General features: G+C 40.1%; 1 protein-coding gene across 7 annotated transcripts in view; it reads right to left on the reverse strand.

Annotated features, from left to right (window-relative positions):
• The window catches only part of LOC134552797 (atherin-like), an 81194-nt gene that overhangs the window by 57711 nt on the left and 6231 nt on the right, over positions 1 to 17252 (reverse strand). The gene's annotated exons all lie outside the window — the stretch shown is intronic.

A 17252-nucleotide genomic window follows, 5' to 3' on the forward strand; every position in this document is an offset into this window, starting at 1 on the left:
TGTCACAGTTCCCAAAGGCCCCATCTCTTTAGGCTTGAAATAGAGCAAAAAATTAAAAAGAATGAAAAAAAGCAATCACAGTTTTCCATTTCTCAGGAACTGCCAGTAATAAAAAGACAATGGATAAGCCTTTCTTGCACTGTATGTAATATTTTTGCATCTTCATGGATGTTATGTATACAAAGCATACACAGAGATGTCAAGAAAAATAATACCATCAGTGGAACCACAGAGCTAAGAAAACAAGCATTCAAAGGCAGGGAAACACAGTCTTAAAATAAAATGCTATCACTGAACCTTACCCTCCTATATTTATTCAAAAATACTGGATTTTTATAGCAATAAAGAGAAATATTGGTGATTCCAAGAGCACAAAACCATAAAACCATTTTTTGTACAACTCAGCATATTATCCTTCACCAAAAGTAACATTTGGCCTTGCACATCCATAGGCTTGAGAACTTCACCTCAGCTAGTTTTCTGCAAGGCTGTCATATTTGAATTGCAAAAATGTATTAATTAAGCTAACTTTGGTTAAACTGTCTTATTGCCCAGTTATCCTTGCACAATGAAGGTGTGGTTTTATCAGGGGAAAAGTTATTTAATGTGTTTGGAATGAAAAGTGCAGTAGATACATTCTCCTTGCTGCAAAGGGACAAACTATGAAACTCAAATTTAGTAAAATTGTACACCTTTGGTATAAGGATTTAGAAATCGAAACTAAAGATTTCCCTTTAGGACTCAGTATTACTACTACTATCCTTTTTTAACCCACCCAAATGTTAATGGTCTCATCAATTAGGCAACACACACTCTGAGATATCCATTTGTTTGTTTGTTTGTTTTTATGTGAAATAAAAATAATAATGGATTCATTAACTGTCTGCATTGATATCAATTAATTAAGTACTTTAGAAATGCACCACTGAACAAAGTGTTCCTGTAGGTTAAAAATAAATGAAATGTAATATTAATTCCTGTGTTTAGGGATGAGAATCAAGGACTCCTGCACGATGGTGGAGGTTATCAACTGAAACCACAGAAAAGAAAACAGAGGATACCAAGACCACAGGAAACCCATTTGACTCAAATGTAATTATGAGCTAAGTAATGTGGCCCTGAGATATTTCAGACAAAATATTTCCACTAGAAATGGAACAATATTCATGGAAATGTGCATTGCTTCACCTAAATCTGAAGTATTTAGTATACAATTCTGATCGCTCATTGTTTAGAAGGGATGAATGCAGGATGCAAAAGCAGTGCAGATGACTGGTATGAGCCAAAGACTGATAGGCTACCATACAGAAAATACAATAGGCTCTTTTGTTTAACCAAGTGAAGTGAAGATCATTAGTGAAATGGAATCAAGCATAACACCAGAAAGCTAAAATAACTTTTTCAGCAATTGGATAATGCTGACACTTGATGGAAATTGGAACTCTGACATTTTTACAATCATGTAGATTCCTAACCAGCAAAGAAATACGTTTCTGAAACAGACACTAAGTGCAAATAGAAACCTAATTGCTTTACAGAGAGACACAATTAACTTGTGAGAGGGATTGTACGATACAGTTGTCTGCAACAGGAGAGACACAGACTTGATGATCCAAAATGTCCTTCTGAACTGTATCATCCTACCTAATAGGTATTAATCCTACACATATGGTATAACCTATAGGTTTAATGGGGTTCAGCCATCCACAGAGGACTGGGCATCACCAACGCGTCAAGGACTGCAACAGCTGACAGGTACTACCACTTCAAAATCACTTTTAAATTTAAATCAAGAGCTCTCAGGCAACATTTACTCAAGTTTAGTGTTTTCCTGAAATCACTCTGGTTTGCTATGGCTACAGATGTGCTGCCAGTGGCTGTCCCTGCTAAAAGCACCTTCCAGCACACAGGTTACCCAGACTGTGCTGGGTGGGGTCTCTTCCCTGCCCAGTTCCTCTGCCAGGTGCTGCCCAGTGACACAGCCCTACTGCAAACTGCCTTGCACCCCGCACAAGCACTCAGGGAGCCGGAAACCCTGCATGGAACATGCAGAAAACTTAGAGGACTGTGGGAGGGACTAGCGGTGTTGAAGCAGCCAGGATTTGGAAATTTTGGCTTTCAGGAAGAGGACAGTTTGTTAACATGAACTGTGGATCTTGGAGCGTTATGAGCCTGGCAAGACCATCTTTCTGTTGAATGGGGTGGTCCCACCCAGGGGTCACTTTCTGGTCTATCTGCAACCTTGTCACCACAAGGTGAAACTGCAGCTATTGCATAACTGAAGAGTTTTGCCAACCTACAGCCTTCACCTGCTATTCCTCCTGCAATCTCATTAAGCTGTGTTTTGCCTTGCTGACACCAGCGCTGCCAAAAAGCTCAGCTGTTGAAGGAGTGTGTGTTAGTAACGTGGCTGGCATTCTGCCTCCTGCAGCTGAGGTCACTTTTGAGCACTCCTGACTCTCTGCTGGTCTGCTCGGACAGATGGCCTAAGCCTCTCTCCCTCTGTTCAGCTTCCCAGTGATGCAGCAGGCTGGCAACTGGACTGTTGCACTGGCCTTGCTCCCTAGCAGTGATAATAACTATAACTGCTATTTTTCTTGCCTTGTATCTTCCCTAGCCAGCCACCAGAGTTGTTGAAATACTTCATGATCCTGTGTTCCCATTCCACTCAAAAGCTCCAAGAGGCCCTGCAGACCATTCCCCCTAATTCATGGAAATACCTTAGCTTTGCTGGAAGATTTTACTTACATTGTTTCAAATTTGGGTTAGAATGCTTCTTTCTCAGCTCACTCATGAAATACTCATCACTCTCACTTAGGCAGGTCTTTTGATTTCAGCGGCCAGAGATGTGAAGCACAAACTCCTTCTTTGCACACTCTATAAACAACCTTAACTGTCTAGGATGGAGCCCATTTCACTTCACCTTAGCCATCGAAAAGTCAGCCTAAGCCAATAATTTAGATTATAATGGTTAGAAATGAGAAATTTCTTTTAGGAGGAAAACATCTTGTACACTGACATGTGGGGAGGTCTTACCCTTCAGAAAGGTCTCTCTCCACTACATGCATGTCCACACACCTAACATTCAGAAACAAAAGGTAGATGAGTCTCATGATTGATAGTTTATGTCTTGACAGTATTTTGTAACAGAAACTAATTATTTCTGTTTCTTAAAAGCTAAGCAAAACCTTGTAGCCCATTTCAGAGAAGGTGAAGGTGTGCTTCATTTCAGAAGCACATAGAGAACATCTGACCTGTCAAAAGACAGACTGGCAGTCACTGTCAAAGTCACAAGACAAAGGCAGGAGATCCTCAATCACAATCCTGTGCTAAGACCATTAAACCATGCCTCTTTCAAGAAACACATTTCTACTTGTTGCCTGCAAACACATCAACAGCAGTTTTACACAGGTTATTAATTGCTTGTAATGCTGCGCCTAGAATAGTGTGGTCACACACAAAGGATTTTCTGTAACTGGGTGGCCAGTCCATGCCCCTTAATGCCTTCAAGCCAGCTTGATGAGAGCAGTCATGTTCCACGTCCAGATCCATTCTAAGTGATACTTCACTGCTCCAGATTCAACAAAATTTCAGTGGAGACACAGTTGTACCAGAAAAGTGTTGGTTGATTTCTGGGTTTTTTTCTCAGGAAAGAAGGGATATGATCAAAAGCAATCTTTCCTCTGATTGTAACTGTGGAAGGTTTGCCAGCCCCAAAGATATTTTCTAGAGCAGAGCAGACCTCAAGCCTTCACAAGTACTGTGTCACCTTCCATACATAAAAGTCAGGCCAGTGAACCTTCAAGTTCTTAGGTTATCCAAGCCACTATGTGTGTATCTGTAATAATATACACATTTACACACATCTGAGTGTACCCAGAAGTGTTTGCATGAGCACACACACAATTTTATCATTTTTAGGAGTAACTCTTGATTCTGAAATTCTTGTTCTTACTAATGAAGTATACAGCTCACCAGAAATTTGTATGTCCCTATAGGGGAACTCCAAAGAGATATCTTTCTCTTTATCATGCTGGACTTAGCCTTCTGAAAAGACTGACCAGATCAGAAGGGAGAGGTATGGCTATAAAGCCAGGGTGAATAATTTGTGGTGCAATGTAGTTGTAAAATCACTGGGCAAACACCTACTGTATCTCCAAGCCACTGAGCTGCTGCATGTGGAGTGCATGTCGTGGAGAAGTTCAGCTGTGTCATACAAGAGGCTGCAAGGAGTCCTGAATTCTTATTGCCAGCTTATCAGAAAGAGTCATAAGACAAAGGAATTGCTCTTTTTCAAACAGTTTAGTAGCTGAGAGCAGAAAACAGTGGGTTTGTTTGTGGTAAAGGCAGCCCTACACCCTGCCCTACACACTCACTCTGCCACTGTACAGAAAGAGAAAATGTAAGAATGCAAAGCAATAGCATTTTAATTTCAGGTTGTAAATGCTACACTCTGCTCTTCATGCCCTATGCCTCATACCGAGGAAAAGCTGCAGCACGCTAGACAGGAGCTCTTTTCAGTGAGCAGAAACAAAACTGAGGAAACTGGAAAACTACACTGTTTTACTGCATTTAAACTCCCTTCTCATGGTAAGCAACAGCCACACCAGCAAGCCACAAACCAAGAGACACCTCAATGGTCCAGGAAGTTCAGAGATCTTTGAGCTAAATATTGAGCAATGCAGGTGCAGGCTGCAGATGGGAGGTTCGGCTGTGAAAGCATGCCAAGGGCATAACAAAACTCGATTGAAAGAAGCCAGTATTAAGATCTCAGTCTGAATTCATTGCACATAGATGGCAGGAATTCCACAGATAGCCTATGTGAAACAAGAGAGTTTTCAAGGTTCCTGAGTATGTGAGCCACTGGCATAAAAAGGGACCTGCATTGCTTTGCTCTCTTTCAATTACAATTATCACTATGCACACCCAAGGATATCTTCTGCTAAATATGCAGGGGCAAATAACTTCTTGGTGCAACACAGCTGAAGGGACTGTACTCACAGAATCAATGTTTTTTCCAGATTTGTGTCTAATTATTTCAGAATTAAGGACTGAGTGTATTACCCCATCATGCTATTTCATTTGTAAATTATATGAGGTAGTAACAGCAGTGACTCTCTTACTCATAAAGCTTAGTGAAGAGAAACCCTATCAAAGTAGCCCTTTGCATTTCCCTGGAACCATTGACATACTGGCATTTAGAATCTGGGCTATTGTTCATACATTGATATATAAAGCCCAGTGCCTACACTAATTACTCCATTACTGTTGACACATACTTAAAAGAATTTATGATTTATTCTTCATGACTTACATTTCTTTTATGAGGTTCCAATTCTTCCTAACCTTTACAGCCAGCATTTTAAGTTTCCACATTATCAATTTTTATACCAGAAATATATGCAGTATATTTGGTTAGACAGTTTTTGTAGAATGTAGGAGACTTCATAGAGACTGAAATTCTCTCTCCTCAAGTGTCTTTGAAATTACCCCTAAGCTTTTATTCCAGCCTAAGGATGTAAATAGGATTTATGCATGAAATTGGCTGGCTATTAGCACATGGGTGAATTTGGTCCAGTGGGTGTGTATGTTGATTTTCCACTCTAGAATTTCTGATCCTCCCAATTCTTCATTACTACCTGCCAAGACTGCTGTTGTTAGGTTTGGTTTTTTGTACATCTGAAGGAAGATTTATAACCTTTATGGTCAAAGTATTCCACATCTGATCCTTTTTGTATTTGCCTTTAACTCTTTTCCCCAGCCCTGATCATAACTGCTTTAAAAAGTTTAAATAGCTTGGTGATGTTTTTATTAATTATTCATGTAACTAAAAACTAGTTTATTAACTGAGTAGGTCTTGGTTTCTCAAGTACTGGGGAAAAAACTTGTCACTGAGGACTTCTCTAAGTTTATGGTATCCATATAAGAGGTTCTAACTTTCTCAAGTGCTTATTTCTGAGAACTTCCACCTCCAAAGAACTGGTGTTTGCAACAATTTTCTTTGGAAGATTTGAGAGTTTAAACATTTCAGACTTAGTAGAAAATTTTAAAGCACATTAATAGACCTTTCTGAGAGAAACATTAATTTGTATTTTGAGTGTTATAATTATTTCCCTAAGGTAATAAAGTTCAACTGCTTTTGAAAGTGAATGTTATTTTACCTCTCTTATTTTTTTAAAATAGTATTTCCTTAAGCTTGATAGCTTGATTCTTAAATTAAAGTACCTTTTCTATTTTCACATTACACCTTAAATAACTGACACGTTTTATGATCCTCTCTGGAACCCAATAAGTAAAGGTCTGATCTGAGACTTCTGTATTATGAATTTATAGTTCTTGCCTGCCACAAGCACACTGCAAAAAGAGATGAAACTTTGTGCCAGAATATGATGCTATTCAAGTATTCAAATATAGATGAACAAAAAACCAAAAAGTTGAAAAATGCATTACAAGAGCCATCAGTATTATCCAAGGAAAATACATATATTCTCTACAAAACTGGAGATTCCACAAACCCCAAACTCTAAATTTTCAGCTACTCATTGAATACACACCTGCAGCAGATTCTCCAGGCCTTTTATTAGAAGTATGCACAATACATTGCCCACTCCAGATGTACTCTGCAACTGCTTCAGAAAGAGAAGAAATGACAACAGGCACAATGGAAGAGGCCAAAGGAAGACTTTGGACATTGCTTGCCCTGAAGAGATGAAAGAACAGATTCTATGCCTGCAGAAATACATACAGCATTTTTATTTATAAAATATTTTATTTGTAAATACAACTTTTATTTATTTTTAAAAATAAGCTTCGGGATTTCTACAGCAGATTTTTTGTGACAGTATTTCTAAATAACTGATCACCAAAGGTTGAATTTCTTCACTGATGTGAAGATGCTTTTGCCATGCCTCACTGGTGAGCTTTTACTGAAGCAGTTCCTTTGAGAGGTCCTCACTACAGGAATAACTTTGCTATTCATAGGGGATCTAAAGAAACCTGAGGATAGCATGCCTTCAGTGTAGACAGAGGAGAGTAAACTGAAAAGCCATCTTCATGTTCTCCTAATCTTGTTCATCTTAGTCCCATGTAATTCAGACTTTCCAGACAAACTCTACAATATGCCCATGAGCAGCAGTGCTCTCCCAGCACCAATACACTTTAAAAGGCAGACATTATTAACATTCCCATGACTCTTCCCACACCCATCCCTATTAAAACCCTCTAACCATGTTTCTGAAAGCATCTGTGGATCTTTGCAAAGTGCCACTTGGCTATGCCTATTCCTGTTCCAGGTAAACTGTCTCCTCTTTAAAGATCTCTTCCTCTCTTCCATCTCTCTTGCATACTGTGAAAGGACACAGTAAGGATGAGGTTTTCATCCACAGTTTGTATAGATGCAACAACCCATGTTTTGATTTGACCCAGGAGAGGTAAAATCTAATTTCTGGATAGTTTTCAGTAACTTTTTCCTGTTTTGGGAACTGTTTTATTTCTGTTTAAATGTTACTATAGATACTGGAACTTAGCCTTACAAAGTTACATAACCATCCTCAGCAGAGGCGAGGGCAAGGGTGTCTGGAGGGACATAACACCCTCTTGTGCAAATCTGACACAGAGGACATTTAGTGCAAAAGTGCTGGGAGGGGAAGGTACCCCTCACACCTCTCTCCAGGTCTGGGAGGCTGTGAACCTGCCCTGAGGCCCATAAGGGACAGAACATAGCTGAAACATCTGGGAACAAATGGGTGAAACTGGTCAAAGGACAGTCATAAAAAATATTCAAAGGGTAGCAGCAGATATTGTTCAGACAGAGAGAGACAGCAACACATACTAGCAGACACTCCACAGCTTGGAAACAGGAATGAAGGTACATTGCATTTGTCTGGGCTATTCAGGACAATGATGTGTGAAGAAACCAGCCACCTCAGAAGAAGCAAAGTCTATGCCCAGGGTGTCGAGGTGGCCAAGCACACCAGCTAACTAGCCCAAAAAGCAGAGCTGGTCAGTTGTTGTGTCACTGCTGTCTCTGTGCCCGAGATCTGTGGTGTTGGCTGGATAAGCACAGTTCAAAAACGATCAGTTTCTTCAGCACAAACTCTGAGCAAGGTTACCTAACCACTGTAGCATGCTCATGGCCTCAGGCATTTGTCCATTACCCATGAAAATTTCTTTATCATACAGTAGGGAAAAAGAAGTTTCTAAACCAACATATACATTAATTTAGCTTTTCCCTCATCATGTTCATAATTTAGGAAATTGCTTAGGAAAAGTCCACTATCCTCAAAGCTCAGAAGTTCTCTATTGCTCCACTGAATACAATTGAGCTCCAAGCAGACACCTGCATGTTAGAGGGGTAGGATGGTGCACTGTTTTCCCAATGTTTTCAACAAAGCCAGGTTCAGCTCTTGACCTCTTGAAACACTGAAGGCTAAATCCACAATTCTCAACTGAGGCAGACATTTGAACATTTAACAGAGTGACTGTGAATTCAGACACTGTAATTTTCACACTTCCCTGCTCACACTACCAGTTTCCTGAAAGTGGTGATCATGCTTCCCTATTTCACAGAGATGCAGCAAAGAAATTCCCTTCGTGGGTATGTGATGCTTGTCATCAAAGTCTAAAGAAAAGAACCAAAGAAGAGCTGAAATGGAATTTCCCTGCATCCCAGGCATATAAAATGCCCAAATGCTTTTTATTTAAATTAGTGTCCATTGTAATCTTGCCTTTCTTGGCAACTGCTACAAATGGTCCCTTTACAACCAGTGCAGATGCTGCTGCTTCTCTGGTGAAACAAGGAGAGAGCTCAACAAGACAGACACATCAGGCAGAGCCATTTAGGATCAGAAGTAAGAATTAATCAATCAATTAATCACCACATGGCAATAATATAGGCAAGCAGATTTTGTGAACAGAAGCCTTATTTCACCTTCCCTGCATATACCTGCTACCCTAGTTTTATATTCACAGCTCTAACTGCTAATTATACTGATACCAGAGCTTTTGACCCATATGTAGCTTTTAATTAAACAGAGGCCATTTAGATACTCTTCACAAGCTATGAGTATAGTGATGTACTTGAAAGTCTCCATTTGAAATAAGTACACACTTAAGTTAGTAGATTTTCCGCAAAGCATGTAAAAAAGGTCAGACACAGGTCCACTGGATTTGTACATTTAAAAAACAGGGTTTATGTAAACACAAAGAGGGCTGGTAAATGATCTAGCACTGAGAAGGCAAGTAGGAGGTCCTGACTCCAGGGCTTGTAGTGCATAGATATATACAGACATTCCAATTCTACTTCTGCCTTCTGTTACTGACAATGAAATGAAATGAAATGAAATCCCTCATTAAAAAACTTACAAAACAAGCAAACAAATTTTTACAAGCCCACTTTGCCTTGAGAAATGCCAATAGAGAACAACTTCTATGATGTATTCACTCCCCCACCACCTAGGTTTTGGCTGGGATAGAGTTGATTTTTTTCCTAGCAGCTGGTACAGAGCTGGATTTAGTCCAAAAATAATGTTGATAACATACTGATGTTTTAGTTGTTGCTGAGCAGCGCTTACTCTAAGTCCAGGACTTTTCAGCTGCCCATCCTCTGCCAACAAGGTGGTCCACAAGAAGCACGGAGGAAGCATGGCCAGGACAGTTGGCCCAAAGAGATGTTCCATGCCACACAGTGTCACACTCAGTATAGAAACTGGGTGGGGGAGAGCTCAGTCACTGCTCAGGGATAGGCCTGGCATTCATCAGCAGGTGATGAACAATTACAGCGTTCATCACTTGTGGTTCTTGGGGTTTATTTTGCTGTCTCTGATTTTTGTTGCCTCCCTTTTCACTTAAATTATTATAATATTATAATATTATAAATATATTTTATTCCTATGATTAAGCTGTTCTTATCTCAATCCACAGGTTTTACCTTTTTCCCCAGTTCTTCTCCAATCACACTGGGGGCCAGGGTGCAGCAAGCAGCTGTGTTACACAGTTACCAGCTGGGGTTAAACCATGACTCCCACTTTTTAACAACCTGATACCTTCAAAACTGTTTCAAGATGCACTCTGAAAACCTGAAGACTTAAAAAGAACCTGGTCTTTTTTGAAAATGTAGTGTAGATTAAGGAACAGAAATGTTGAGTTTTACCTCAAAGCTTAGACTGGAAGATGTTTTTCTGGTGATGGTTTTATCTGATTCATGAAAAATTTTGAAGGTGTTTGGCAAAACATACTGTACAAATGCTTTTCCTATTGCATTGGAGAAACTATGAGCACAACTGAAAGACTTGCACATTATTGTGAAATAGTTTCTTTACTTTCACATCATTTTAATACCACTCACTTTCTTGATGAAATCTTCAACCATAAAGTGAGCTGTAGGCAGGACACCTATGAAGTAACCCCCCATGATGTTCGGAATGCCACATCCCCTTCTATCTCATACCTTTACTTTTACAATTCCATAGGGCTTTGCTTGAATTGTAACTACTGCTGGAGTAGTTCAAATACATTCAGGCTACTTTAACCAATCAGTTCAGTGTCATTCTTTGCTCAGAAATGCCAGTGTGACCTTACTATTTGCTGAATCTGTAAATAAGTAATTATTTGGCTTACTTATTAAGGTAACACACCCTAGCTAGGACGAAAAACCAGACCTACAAGATAATCCTCATCTCAAGTTTCTACTGGCTGTGCTGTCCCACAGAATATGCCCATATTGAATAAGTGAAATTTCATCCAGCCTTCATATTGTAGTTGGATGTGTGAGGCACAGGTGGTCAAAGCAATAGTCATTGAACACGCATTTTCTCCCATTAATTTATGAGTGTAGAATTTTGCTCTGCAAATAGAGAGATATATTTTTCCTACTACAGAAACTGCATTGCTAAGTATGCAATTAAAATTTTCTGTTGAATCACTTTTAATTAAAATAGGTGGATCAAAAATGACATTATTAGATATCTGTGTAGAAGGCAAAGAAATTAAATTTCGTAGAAGAGGTTTACATTTCACACTATTTATATTTCACTGATATCACCCCATTAATCTTTTTTAATATACACTGAAATTCTAAATATCAATGTTTTACAAAAATAGTTTCGAAGTATCATGAAAACAGCAGTTATGTTTAAAAAAAAAGACATGCTGATATAATTTTTAAAAAGTTTTGAAATTATGTCTTTTCCTAGATTTTTTCTTTTAATACTTAGAATATGTAGTAAAATTTAAAAAATATTATTGCTGGTTAAAATAGGGAACAGCACTTGTTCTCTGTTTTTAACAAACAGATGCCATTCTTGCTGGAGCATGTATTACTATATACAGGTATGTAAGATGGTAGCCACTGGCTATTCCTTTACTTTGTTGGTAATGCCTGCATTATGATAATTTTAACTTGAAATTTGCTCTCATTCATGTTTTCTTCTTAACAAGCACAACGTTTTATAGCTAGAAGTTGCCATGAACAGCCTGATTTTAAAGTACATAATAATCCTTATCTTCCACCTACAGTGGTACTTAATAGAGAAATCACAGGGTTGGTCAGGCTGGAAAGGACCTCAGGAGGTAATTTAGTCCAAATTCCTGTTCAGAACAGGTTCTGAGTTTAGAATGGGTTTGTCTAGACTTTGTCCAGTCAGATCCTGAATACCTTTTGAAAACATTTCAGAGCCTCACTGGGCAACTTGTTCCAAAACTTCCCAACACAAAAATGTGTATTCTGCTTTTGTCTAGAATTCCCCTCCCTCATTCCCTCATTTTTAGGAAACCACTGTCTCCCATTCCCACACTGTGCTCCTCAGCTTCAGTTTCACCTCCTCAGTAACTTCCAGTGATCAGGAGGCTGCTCTTAGATCTCCCGAGATCATTTCTTCTCCAGGCTGTCACAGCCTTTACTGAAATGCTTTTTTATACATACTGATATTTTTACTTTATGAAAATCAGCTAAAGACGGCAGCTAGTTCAAACTGGTCAGAGTCTGCAAACAGCAAGGGAAGGAACAAATATTTTACCAATTTCAGTACATTCTTCAGTCAAATGTACTCAATTTTACATTTTGTTTGAGTCATTTCAGGGCCTCACAATTCAGCAAAGAAATGTGCTAACTTTTCAGTAAGTATTCAGTAACATCAGAGTAAAAGAGATACAACATTTTTTAGTTCTATATTAACTTTTCAAATTCTTCTAGTATATCTTTTTCATACAATACCAGCTTTGCAAGAGAAGAAAACCCAGAACAACAAACCAAACCAAACATGGTTTCCCAAAATTGCATGCTTTTGGAGTTTGTTTTTGAATATTGAGCGTTATGAGTCATTTGTGACTGTGGAAATTCCAGTAAGTCAATGGAGTTACGTCAGACCTGAATTGGACTCCTTAATTCCTGACAGTACATCCTAAACTACACAAGCAAAAAATGTCCCCAAATGTGTGTTAACATCCTCCATATTTTAAGACAGTACTCAATCACCCAGATTAAACCCAAAACCTCCATTCTTGCAGGACACATAAAAACCTGTAATCTCTGGATATATGAAACACCCAAAGATCAATCTATCTCCTATTCAAGTTATATAAAGCCATACATAATAAAACACAACAAAATGGGGAAATAAATTCTTAAATTTAACAAAATTTTTTAAAAAATCAATCAACAAAATTCTTAAAATTTATCTATTTTCCCATCAGTCAAGCAAATAAATAATAACTGAAGGTCTAGCAGCTTGAACTATAGGCTACTATAGCTAGACAGCCTTAACTATCTCCTGTAAGATCCAAGACCTGGTTTTCCCCTAAGAGTAACCTGGCATTACTCCACTGAGTTGCTTAACTGAGCAAAGTCAAACGACTTTTACATGAAATGGACCCTCAATAGACATAAACTGACACATCTAAATTACTTTTTGTGCAGCAAAGTCAACTTCCATCTGTTAACAACTCCACCTTCTATCTAATTGGTGCATTACAAGATTTTCTGAGAAAAGCAAAGAGCAGAATCACTTGTCTTGATTTCTCATCTACCATAGGTTGATCCTGGCTGGATGCCAGGCACCCACCAAAGCTGTTCTATCACTCCCCTCCACAGCTGGACAAGGGAGAGGAAATACCATGAAGGGCTCATGAGTTAAGGACAGAGAGAGATCACTCACCAAATACTGTCACGGGCAAAACAGGCTTGAATTAGAAATGTTATCTGAATTTATTTTTAATAAAATCAGAGCAAGATAATGAGAAGTAAAATAAGACCTTAGAAAACACATTCCCTTACTCCTCCCTTTTTCCCAGCTCTACTTCCTCCCCCAGCAGCGCAGAGAGACAGGGAATGGGGATTATGGTCAGTTCATCACATGTAGTTTCTGCGACTGCTCAGGGAGAGCAGTCTTTCCCCTGCTCCCTCCCACAGGAGACAGTTCTCCAATGCTGAGTCCATCCCACAGGTAACAGTTCTCTACAAACTGCTCCAACACAGGTCACTCTTCCACAGGGTGCAGTCCTTCAAGGACAGGCTGTTCCAGCATGGGTCCCCATGGGGTCAAAAGTCCTACCAGGAAACCTGATCCAGCATGGGCTCCTCTCTCCATCGGTCTGCAGATCCCTCCCAGGACCCTGCTCCAGGACAGGTCTCCCTTGGGGTCATAGCTTAGTCTCAGGCATCCTCCTGCTCCAGTGGGGGACTCTCCCCCAGGCTGCAGGTGGATATCAGCATCTCCATAGTCCTCTGCAGGCTCCAGGGGCAGAGCTGCCTCACCTTACAGCTGCAGGGGAATCTCAGCTCCAACACCTGGGGCACCTCCTGCCCCTCCTCCACTGACCTGGGTATCTGCAGAGTTGTTCCTCTCACATATTCTCGCCCCACTCTTCTCTGGCTGCAATTACATCTGCACAAAAACTTTCTTCCTTCTTAGCTATGTTATCCCAGAGTCCTTACCACCATCTCTAATTGTCCCAGCCCTGGCCAGCAGCACGGCTGTCCTGGAGCCATTTGGCATTGGCTCTGCTGGATGTGGCGGAGGCTTCTGGCAGCTTCTCACAGAAGCCACCCCCGTAGCCCCTTACTATCAAAACCTGGCCATGCACATCCAATACACCATTATTTCATGACTTCCAGAGCATTGGAACACAGAACAAATCTTTATACAATGAAAGTCAACAGAGTAACTCACTTCTTATCCATGTGTTTTTCATTGCTTTCTGTTGGGAAGGAACAGTGAACATAGATTGAAAGCAACAGACCTTTTATAACCAAACTACTGACTGTATATATTTTTGTATGAGAGAACCACACCATCTTTCTGTTTTCTGTTGTTCACTCTGGAGAGAAATTCATCATTACAGAAATAAAGCTCGAGAACAGTACCAAGAGACAGGGCACCTACACAAGATCATTGTCAATCCTAACATCATCCACACATCATCTTGAGTTCATGTCAGAATATACTTGATGAAGATTTGGTCTCCAAACCTATCAATCTTCCCATACACGTATCTGCTCTTGCTTCCAAAATTGTTATTCTTTCTTCTATGGAAACTTCAGATGTTCCTCAGCTGTATCTTGGACACCACTGCTAAATTCAACTATCTTTCTACACTTCAAATAATAAAATTCAAGCTCAGCAGCCTTCAGTAGTCATTACACCTGCAACAAAACCATGCCTGTTCCTAAAAACATTGACATATAAAAAGAATTTCAACACACACACATCCCAGTCCCCGTGTTTCCTCTGTAATTTTGATTGCTGCACTGGGCTTGAGGGCTGGCCCTCAGAAAGCTGATTTTTGTGTGACTTGTTGGTTTTAACTGGAAAGAGCAGCCATCCATCATTTCCTTGTGTGAGGTGTTGAACACAAAAGACCCTCATGTTGTGGTGTTTGAGATTTGTTTCTGCACGAAATGTGAATTCATTTCAGGGGTGAGGAACTACAGTAATTGTCTTGGTCCATGGGCCACAGGAAGGGACAGGCAGGAGGAAGAACCTGGGCCAGGTCAGGCAGCAAGGCTTGTCATCCATGTGTGGGCAGGAGAGATGCAGGGAGGGGTTCACACAGTAGCCTCTGCCCTAGGCCCCATGCACCTCAATACCAGCTCTGCCCAAGCTCCTCCAGTGGTTTCCTCGTGTCCACACCTGTATGACAGAGCCAGGAAGCCTGGCTACTCACCCTGGCCTTGCCCTTCCTCCAAGCAAACAAGAAGGATCCAATTATGCAAACATGCAGATTGACTCACAAGCTGCTCACGTGGCTACAAGATGAGAGCCCACCATTACAACATGGGATGTTTCAATGCAATAAAGGTGCATCTTTTGTTGTGCTGTGAGTTTTTAATACCTGCAGAAGCCTTTCCCATGGACCACTGAATTGACACTAGCCACAAAACTCCTACAAGAGCTTGGGAATCATCTGCCAGAAGACAAGGCTGAGTCACAGAATTCACAGAAAGATATGTCTGTGCTGTAGTCACGAGTGATGTGACCACAATACCGTGTATACACAGCCAGGCAGGCTTTACATTACTTGTCTTGAGCACTGGCACTAGTCTGGCCACTGAGTTCAGGCCAGCCTAACCACTCAAGTATTTACCCAGCTTTGTGGGCATGTTTTCCAGATAGCTACAGGGTGCACACTGCCACAGATTGCTACCAGTTCCCCAGCTGACTAGTTTTAAACCAGCTCAGGTAAGTACATGACTGTAGCATAAACATACCTAAGCTTTTAAGTCATGCAAGCTTCTAGTCAAATTCATACTGCCTCAACTTCTATATTTCTAACAACTTGGACTTACAGCATGCATCACTGCATTGTGGAGATCAAATATTTGGGGTGCAATAAATTAATAGCATTTTAAGTGTGAAATTTATGGTTCTTCCAAAATGGGAACTGTGTTTAACAAAAGTAATGAATATTGCTGGCTATGTGATGATCTCTCCCTCATTCCTTCCAGAAGCTGTTCAGTGGGTACTAGATGTATGAGGTGACTATCTGACCCAAAACTCTGCAGAGCACAATAAGTTTATACACACATATTCAAATGACTCAAACATGTAACTGTAGACTACAGTTGCAGTGGACATTTTTCCTACATAAATACCACTCACTGACTATATATACAGTACATTTTGTAACACAGAACAACTTGGAAGAAATGCCAGCTTAACAATTGTACTGCTTGGATCCAGCAAACTACTTCCAATACACCTCATACCCTGAAGTTGAATTAAGGACTGAAAAAATACACAGAATTCTTAAGTATTTCTTTTAATTTTAACTGAATTTTGGGAAGCAGAATATGTCAAAAATGTAACAGAACAGTCACATTTATCATAGTGGCAATTTGGCTGAATGTAGCAAGGGCTTATTTCAACAAATGGCTGGATTTAGTCTTTTAACAGACACCTGAACATATTATACCCTTTCATTTAAAATTTTAATACTGATTTGTTCACACCAGAGATCCATACGTTCCCCTCAACCCACTCTAGGTAACACCTCCTGTCTGCTTATATCAGAAACTTGTAACATGTTGCCAACACTCTTCCTAATGCTTGGAATTATGGATCCTCAAGGCCCCATCATGTAAAATGCTCCGTCTTGTTGCAAGGGCTCATGGCAGGTGCTACAAACCAAAGGACATCTATGCAGCATTCTTTCTTTTTTTCAATACCAAGGACTTGCAAAACACTTCCTTCCATTTTGAGACAGAAGTCATTCTGTGGGGATGATGGGTAGAGCAGAGATGGAAGAGGTGTTGTGCTAAAAGACGTTAAGGGCTGGCATCAACCAGTCCTTTGACCTAGAAACACTTCCAGACCTGGTTAAAACTGCTGGGTCTGCTAACCAGATGGCAAGGACCCTCTGCTCCCAGCTTCTCCCTTCTGGTTTTTCAATTCCCACTAAAATCAGTAAGATTCTGCTCCCTTCAGAATTTGGACTTGCCAAAAACAAACATGGGAAGGCAAGAAAATGCTGACAGATATACAATCTTGACAGTGCAAAAGCATCATTTTCAATCCACCCTCTCCTCTGCCACTTCACAAGAAGACAGTAAAATTACACCGGATTAAAACAGGTTCATCTGAGGCCAGAGCTAGATAACAGCAAGAAAAGCCAGTGACTTCACCAGGAGCAGCATGCTGGCTACTACTAAATATTTTGGCATTTCTCACGATTTGACATCAAAACAGCTCTGCCAGTGACCCAAGGGTTTCAGTTAGCTGTTTAACATCTGCTAGTTCCCAGAACGAAAGAATGCAAAC

Source organism: Prinia subflava, chromosome 7 (genome assembly GCF_021018805.1).
Source record: "Prinia subflava isolate CZ2003 ecotype Zambia chromosome 7, Cam_Psub_1.2, whole genome shotgun sequence".
Classification (NCBI taxonomy): Eukaryota; Metazoa; Chordata; class Aves; order Passeriformes; family Cisticolidae; genus Prinia; species Prinia subflava.